This window comes from Stigmatopora argus, chromosome 22 (genome assembly GCF_051989625.1).
Source record: "Stigmatopora argus isolate UIUO_Sarg chromosome 22, RoL_Sarg_1.0, whole genome shotgun sequence".
Taxonomy (NCBI): domain Eukaryota; kingdom Metazoa; phylum Chordata; class Actinopteri; order Syngnathiformes; family Syngnathidae; genus Stigmatopora; species Stigmatopora argus.
Window position 1 is genome coordinate 7,445,647 of NC_135408.1, and position 8,341 is coordinate 7,453,987.

Sequence of the window (8,341 nt, forward strand, 5' to 3'; positions counted from 1 at the left end):
TATTAAATTTCCTGATTTTCCTCCTTTTAAATCAATAATTGTATTTTTTAATTTTTTTCCTTTTTTATTTCAAAAATCATTTTGTAAAATCTAAATATATATCTAAAAAAGCTAAAATAAGCATTGTTTTAGATCTATAAAAAAATGAATATTCAGGGTTTTTGATCCTGTTCTTTCAATCCTATTTATAAAAAAAATCTAAATATTGTATCTAAAATGGTCCGGCCCACATGAAATCAAGTTGACGTTAAAGCGGCCCGCGAACCAACCCAAGTCTGACACCCTTGCTGTAGACACTGAATGCATGCACTAAAGCTTCTAAGCCAATGGGGAACTCTATTGACTCCAATTAGCCTTTTCACCGACCAAAACCAATGACAATTATTTTTTTATAGATCTAATGAAGCCTCCTGTCAATGATGTCAAAACAAATGTTCACACAAGAAAGAGTTTAAGAGATGGAGTGATGGACGGACATTTGTCATGACTGCCTCACAGTTCAGTTTCAACCTTGACCCCTGCCTACTTGTGAGTTTACATCCTCTTCACATTCTTGTCTGTCTATCTCATGGGTTTAAAAAACTGTAATGCTTCCCTTACATACAGTAGTTAGCCTTTTTTTACCAATTGGATAAACCTGAAGACCATAAACCACAGTAAAAAATAATAAATAGAAAAGTGAGTGTCAGGTGCAGGATAAACAAATAGGCAGGCTGGCCTTGGCATGCCATGTTGGCTCAATTTCCCCTCTTGGAACATTTTTTTTCTCCACAGGCCTGCATGCAAGTTGCATGACACACATTTTTCATACTCCCATGAGGTCTTTTCCCAAATATATTTCATAAGTGTACAAACTAACTAATTTGTGCAATTTGACCCACTTTAAAAGCATTTGAAATATGGAAACATACATAACGGCAATTGTTGTCACCTACAGTAAATACGTGTGTCATATGAGGGGTGAGGTTGCGCTTGATTTAAACCTTCGCCACTTGTTTATTGGTTGCAAATGAGAGGAGGTAAATCATCTTAACGTGCCCAACAGATGCTTCATCAAACATGCAGCACAGCTGAAAGGAAACTGGCAGTCTGCCAGTAAATAAAGCATGAAAAGTCGCATCTCGCAAGATTGGATTTACATTACACGACTTTTACTGTGCACATTCTCGAGCTGCTTCTTCAAATAATGTGCTTATTAATTCAAATAGTTTGGATGTATGTGTTGGCAAACCCGCAGTAAAGGGAACGTGCATTAATGAGGCCCAAAAATAACTAATCTTGTGACATCTTTTTAAGACATCCAGAGAAATAGCCATGAGAGTTAAGCAACAAGTTCCCTATTCTCACACCCAAACAAACGTGGTGGTTAAAGGTTAGTTAGTCTTTGTATTTGCTATTAATTACCAAGTGAGGATCATGTAGTATTATTAAATGAACAATACAGTCCATCTTCTTTGCTTAGTTATAGGGTCACTGGATGTTCAAATCATTTTTTGTTGTTCTCCAAGGCATATAAAGAAAATTCATATGCAATATGACAATGTGAAACAAACCATTTCATTGCAAAAGTCTATTGCTTTGTTTTTTCTTTTTTTTTGTCTGATGCACAAACATAGTCACTGAGAGAGACAGAAAAGGAGACGTCAAAATGAATTTCCTTGCTTCAATAGTCACAGGCCACATGAGCCAAATTGGCGCTTCCCTGTATTAAGAGTGCACCTGTGCTCTCCTGCACTCGCTTACCCCCGCAAAGCTTTTTGATCAAGAAAGGCAAATGGCATGGGGACTTTTTGAAAACTCCACAAGGATGCCTTATTTGTGGTAGTCATAATCCATTAGTATACTTGCACTAAACAAAAAAAAATCAAGCTTTAGTGTGCATAATTATAAACGACAGGTCAAATGATCTAGTTTTTCATTCTTCAATCCACCCAACTATGTGTATTGTGCTTAGTGGCAGCTCTGCTATTATCTTGCCTCATTTTTTTTGCCACGTCTGCCAAAAAAACTCACATTATTAATCATTTACCAACCGTATTGCCTGCACAGACAGAATGCCCCATGTGCACCCTGGCTAGGATAATATGGTGTGTCATCTTTGGACCGAAAAAAAAAAAACATATCAACGAGTGACGCGTCCTGGAGGCTATAGTGATCTATATTAATGTATTCACACAGATGCCCAGTTTCACAATCACTCCAGCTTACAGCCCACACATATGCTGTCACAGCCCCACTTGGTTAGCACCAAGCTGTGAGAGCACAATGATCTACTGTAAGCACCGTTGGATGCAAGAAGAAGCCTGGCATTCAATGTGGAGTGATGTAACATTTCAAGCTGCAATACACACACATGCGTACATGAAAACAACAAAATCAGCAGTAAAAAAAGAAGGAAAAAGATACTTTATGGCAGTTTACTCTTATTTCATCTCACATTAAATATATAATACAATCCTTATCCTATTCGGTAAATCGTTTTATACAGTAAATGTAATGAAACCAGTCACAAGATGCTTTTGTAGCGATACTATAACCTTTGTCAGTGTGACTTCTGTACATTTGACATTATTTATCTAGGCTACTATGTTGTGAATCTAAAGGGGCTCTACAGAATTTAACGATCTTTTTTTATTATTTGTTTTAGCATCCTGCTATCCACTTTCATTAGACGGTGCTGTTATTTAAAGTAGGAACGATACAGTGGTTCAATAAATCCTTGAAACATGGCAGTCAGCTACAAGGGTGGCTGGATTTATCCACATTGCGTATCATCCCCAGGATCGTGGGATGCCAGACCGCATTCAACCTATTTTTGGGACCCTTAACAGATCACCAATCAGACACAGGTTACACATTTAGACAGACAACCATTAGCATTCACATTCACACCATCACCAAATTAAAATTGGACTTATGCTGCCATTGCCAAAGTTAGCTAAAGTTCCCCTACATCATCAGTGACTTATAAACATCCAAAGTCATCCTATTTATCTGCACTTCTGTGCACTAAAGTGATCTCTGTGAAGTATCAGCCAGCAGCTAACCTATCCGTTGAGTTTAGAGCTGAAATTTAGCCCACCGCTTTCATAGTGTCTTTATGTTGAATTTGTTATGCTTGATGTGAAGCACGTATAATCTCCACTCCCAAAGGTAGATTACAGCCAGTTTTGCTTTCATCTTTAACATTTATTTTGTATTGTTGCCGTGCTCCAAGGAGGTACAGCTTTGGCAAAAATAAACTGCAACTGGGCCCAAAGTCATTGATGCAGATAGTATGGATTATCCATGAATGCAACAATAGCGGTTCAATTATCAGGGGAGGTAGTTAGAGAGTTATACGGGGTAAAAGATGAACCAGCTGTAGATGTCAATATTGAGTGTAGTTTGGCATGTGTAGTGTGTATATTGCATAAAATAACAAATATAAATATAACAGATGGTTGGCAAAGTTCTGCTTCTGTTACCAATCAAGAGTTTTCACCTACCAAAGAATTAATTATCTATCAGAAGGTCCTTAAAATGAGTGATACATCAGATTCTAGTCCCAAGTCTGAAAGTTAAGAGTTGAACGCTTAAAAAACAAAGGACCCAAACAAAATTGTTGTATTTCCACGCCATGACTGAAAATTATCACCGAGTTGTCAGCTTTCTCTGCTCTGTTATAATCTTTGTGGCAAATGGAGTCATTGTAAATAGCATGGATATTTGGTTTCTTTAGGCATGGATTGTGCAATTCAGAAAATAAAACTCTGCTGCTGATAAACTGTTTGTAGACAAACGCTTGCATTGGAAGCATAATAGATGATTATCTCAAAAGCCAGTCATCGACTATCATCCCTTCTTGTTGTCATTGAAAGTCTTTAAAGCACAGTTCCGGTAGAAGAAGCCATTTAATTTATACTTGGCAGCTATCAAGATGTCATTCAATATTCCTTTCAGACTAAAACTGTGTCAACGCAGCCCCTAACAAAACCTGTTTTTTGAGAATGAGATGTTTTTCACGACAAAGCAGAATCCTATGACTCAGATCACTGCAGATGGAGAAGGGTGAGCAACCATATATTTTTAAAGTTATTTTTAGCAACGTCGTTGTCATTGAACACAACAGCGTGGATGGTACACAAATTCTGCTGTGTGAGGACAACGCAAGTTGCGCTCAAACAAAAACAAAAAGCAGTTAATCTTTAATTCCACATTGCAACGGAGACCGATTTACCTGGAAAAGTCCCACACAAATTGTTTAGATGATAACACAGGGACATGTTTTTTATCCACTTGTAATCTTCTTCTGGCTGCTTACGTAACTTCTTTGTTCAATTGCGTACAGAATGGTGTTTATTCCAGTTTCTGTTGGATGGATTCTCTAGATATTGCTGACACAATTTGGCAGTGGAGGAATTTGCATCTCCAAAGCACAAAAGCGGCACAAATGCATCACATTTAAGTGCATTGCCTATAAGCAAGAATGTCTAAATGTCTAACCCAAATCCGTCCCATTGGAATTAGTCAAAATACATTAAATCAAATACAATTGAAAGTACCACAGTTGCCTAATGGGGCAGTCCTTTTCTTTGTCAAATAGCCCAAAAAAGTACAAATCAGTTTTTTTTGGCATGGACATACTGTGTAGTTTCCTTTTGAATCCAGTGTAAAATCATTATTTTTTATTATTACTTTAAACCTTATTAAGATCATGTCATCATGCCACATTGCGGTAGAGATGTGAAGACTCCGGGGATGAAGAAGGAGACACTATATGATGAGACCTGGATGCATGATTTGATTGAATGCATTTTAGAGGTGTCAGCTTCCTGGGAGGCACATAATAGGTTTTTTGCTTGATGCTTTTTCTGGCCGCCGTTCAAATATCTATCGGATTTTTCATCCATCCTGTCTTGTTCCACATCCTGGATCTCTTCCTCCATATCTCTCCGACCGGTCTCGCTCCCTAACTGTGGGCTCTAAAGGTTGCCGACAGAGGAGACTATGAAAGAGGCTCGGGCCACTGAGGAGTCACTAGAGAGGTAGAGTGAGGAGGGTAAATCCAGATAGCGGTGGTCCCAATGTGCCCCAACAGAGGCATATCTGATGCTCTGTCAATCACACGCTAACCTAGCATGGACCTGTACTTGAGACAAGAGCGTGCTTTGACTTCACAATAGCTTTCCATTCACGTTTACTGCTTGTCATCAACCTCATGTTGACTTTTTTCTTGAACCCACCCCCCACTTCTCTCAAACTTAACTCCTGTAGATATTGTTACCATGACAACTAATTTGGAGGCTAAGATTTGCATTTGTATGTCCTTCTCTGTATTTGCGGCGGTATTATTTGCTTTCTTACCACATTGGCGTATGACATTTTGAAAAAGAAAATTGATATGTACTCCATTTTTTATGTGTCATGTGATTGGCTCGCAACTCATTAATCCTTGATAAAAGAGAAACTTTGTAAGGCAAAAGTTTGCTTTTAAGAAAGTTTTCATAGATGGCAAAGAGCATCAGCCCGAGTGAAAGTTGATCATCTAAATGTGATTGTTTTGACATCATCTCTTAGGAAGGAACACATTTTTATAATCATGCTTCACTTATCTAATTGCTTCTCAGTCAGAGAACGCTTTACCCTCCCGACAAAATACCGGCTTATGAAAAATTCAGGGTGTAGAATTTTACGAGTTTAATTTTAAGCAATGTGGAAGTGGAAGTGCAGCATATGGCAATGAAGGTACGAGTGCACACAATAATGGAGGTGCCTGCAAGGATGCGTGTTACTTTTTTAAAAATAGGTAGCATAGATGCACTCCGGCGACATCGTCTTTTCACTCCCAATGTGAATATTTGAGCAAGGTCATGTGCCTAATAACGACTTTTGGCCTGTGATCAACCAAATATTGCAACATCCCCCCCTGCTGGATTGACTGCAGTGAGATGAGCTGATGAATAATAAAAGCACTGCCTCCCTAGCTCATCCTTTCACTCTCATTCTCAAGAGCATTTCCTCTGCAGCAACACATTAATAATACTTTGAGCATTTCAAAGCGGCCGGCCAGAAATGTATTGATCAATTGCCATGTCTTTGTTACATGCTGGGAAGGTTTACTGCACAAGATGGCACAATGTAGATTATGACTAAATGGCAATAATAATGTTAATAATTATGGGAAATGGAAAATACATTTCCTTGAGTGTGAGTTGCCAGTGTAAATAACTGAAAATTAGAGGACATTAACATGCAAAGATGTATTTTGCTCACAATAAATACAATAATAAAGCCATTTTATTTTAGTAAGTATAATTCTAAGTGGGAAAATGGCAATGAAACATATTAAATGTTTATTTTTAGCTGGCCAGCTGTACTTGAATCAGCCGTTTTTTCTTTGAAATGAGTCGTGTTAAATTAAACGGACCCTGAATAATTGTCAACGAAAGATGAAACGATTTGTTAGAGGTAGGAGTAAAGGATAGAATAGGTTTAAATGTGTTTTTTAGAACCTCTGAAGTTTAATGCTGTTGCAATCAAAATGAATTTTAAACAGATGTCCTCCAAAATAGGTTGAAAATGAATAGAAATATGGAACATTGTCAGTCAGTGGGACAAAAAGAATGAATTCCAGCAGTTTTTCAGTCTGTTTGTTCATTTAAAGGTCCTGTATGTTCAAACTAAAATGAATACATTGTTGGATAGGGAGAAAGTAAGGATTGATGTTAGGGGTTTTATGATGTAATTCAATATTGCTAGTCCTCTGATGTATACATTTGAGGCTGGCTGGACCAACATAACATACGTATTTGACATATTGACTGTAGCATTTGTCATAATTTTGGCGTGACAAAGATTTAAAGTCGCCAACGTTAACTGAAAATATATTATGCGTATTCCTTTGTAAACCCAACTGCTGTTCACTAGATTGGAGGAGAGGGACCCATATGTTTTCATTTGCTGGCAGTACACTCAGGATCCATTTGCTCTCCCCGATGTTTGCATTTGTCTGTTGATGGATGCCTTTAGCATCTCGTGCAGTCTCCCGGGAACTCATGTGAGATGCGTGTCAAGTCATCGCGCAGTCGATCAGGGTTTGATTTACCGTTTTGCACTTGCACTTTGTGTGTTGCCCGCAATCCGCACGCAGAGCGAGAATGAAAGCCCAAGCGTACTTGGGGCAGACGCAAGAATGCAAGTTGGTTGAGAAAAGCAAATAGATGAAGCAAAAAGTAGGCTTTATTTTAAATAACATTCGCTACCAAAGATATATTATCCATTTTGTTTATAATCAACTGTTGGCATCTAAAACACAAAAAAGTAGAAACTAACTTTATAGTTTTTGTAAGCTCTGTCCTTGTAGCCATCTAACATGACATTTTTGGGGGGCATTTTTGGCAGAAAATGAGTTATTGAGAAGATAGAGGCTTGGCTATTTTTGACAGCAATAGATGTTCAATCCATTTTGACAGGGTGGCGACCATGACTCTCAGTCAAAATGAATTGGACATCTATCACAGTCAATGGCAGGGAATGAGGTAATTGGAAAAGTGAAAGCAATGCACCAATCCTGCTCAAATTTATGTTTTGCACTTTTAATTCAATTGGATGCAATTTGTGCTCTTTCAGTGGCTTCTTTCCCTCTCAGAATGAAAGCTTTGAAGAGGGCATATCACGGTAACTGGATATGATTGAATGACAATGTGTGGCTGAGCAGAAAGGAGCTTGCTAGCCTTTTGAACCTCCGAGCTTGTTAGATCACACGCATGCCAGCGATTGGTTTCGACAAAGGACATCCGCAAGGCCTTGGAGAACTTTGGGGAAGGGGAATGAGAAAAAGGCAAAAGACCGCAGCCAGGGTAAAAAAAAAAGTAATCTGTTTTAGGAGCGGAAAATGAACGAGATTCAACTTTTAAAATCCCTCCAGGGTGAAACTGTGATCAAAGTTAACACAAAACAGAAGAACATTGACCAGGTAAAACTCAAGTCATTGGACACTCAATTATATCAAAGTTGGATCCAATTCCCATGAAAGTTTATTAGGGGCAGCAATGCCAAAAATAAATAAATTAATAAAAGGTGGCCAAGATTCTGACCTATAAAGTCAGAATTCAGATTACTTTCAGACTTCTATGAATAAAGTCCGAATCTTGGCAACCTTTATCTTTTTTCAGTGTCTGCTTGTTGGATGTTACACAGGCTACAAATGTGCAAGTGTGATTAGGAGTGTTTTATGTTTTATTGGGAACTTTACAGCAGAAGATGCTGAGAAAGTGTGAAGTGAATAGAAACCAGATGAATTGAGTTTAGATGATTCTTGCATGTTCATCCCTGCTTGTGTGGGTTTCACATGGTTCCT

At 38.2% G+C, this 8,341-nt stretch overlaps 1 protein-coding gene across 3 annotated transcripts in view; it reads left to right on the forward strand.

The window, feature by feature from the left end:
• Positions 1 to 8,341, forward strand: part of gabrb2b (gamma-aminobutyric acid type A receptor subunit beta2b) — a 225,016-nt gene that overhangs the window by 117,382 nt on the left and 99,293 nt on the right. For all 3 annotated transcript variants that reach the window (XM_077591974.1, XM_077591976.1, XM_077591975.1), the window contains one exon: positions 396 to 528. The gene's annotated coding sequence lies outside the window, so the exon portion shown is untranslated. The remainder of the gene's footprint in view (positions 1 to 395; positions 529 to 8,341) is intronic.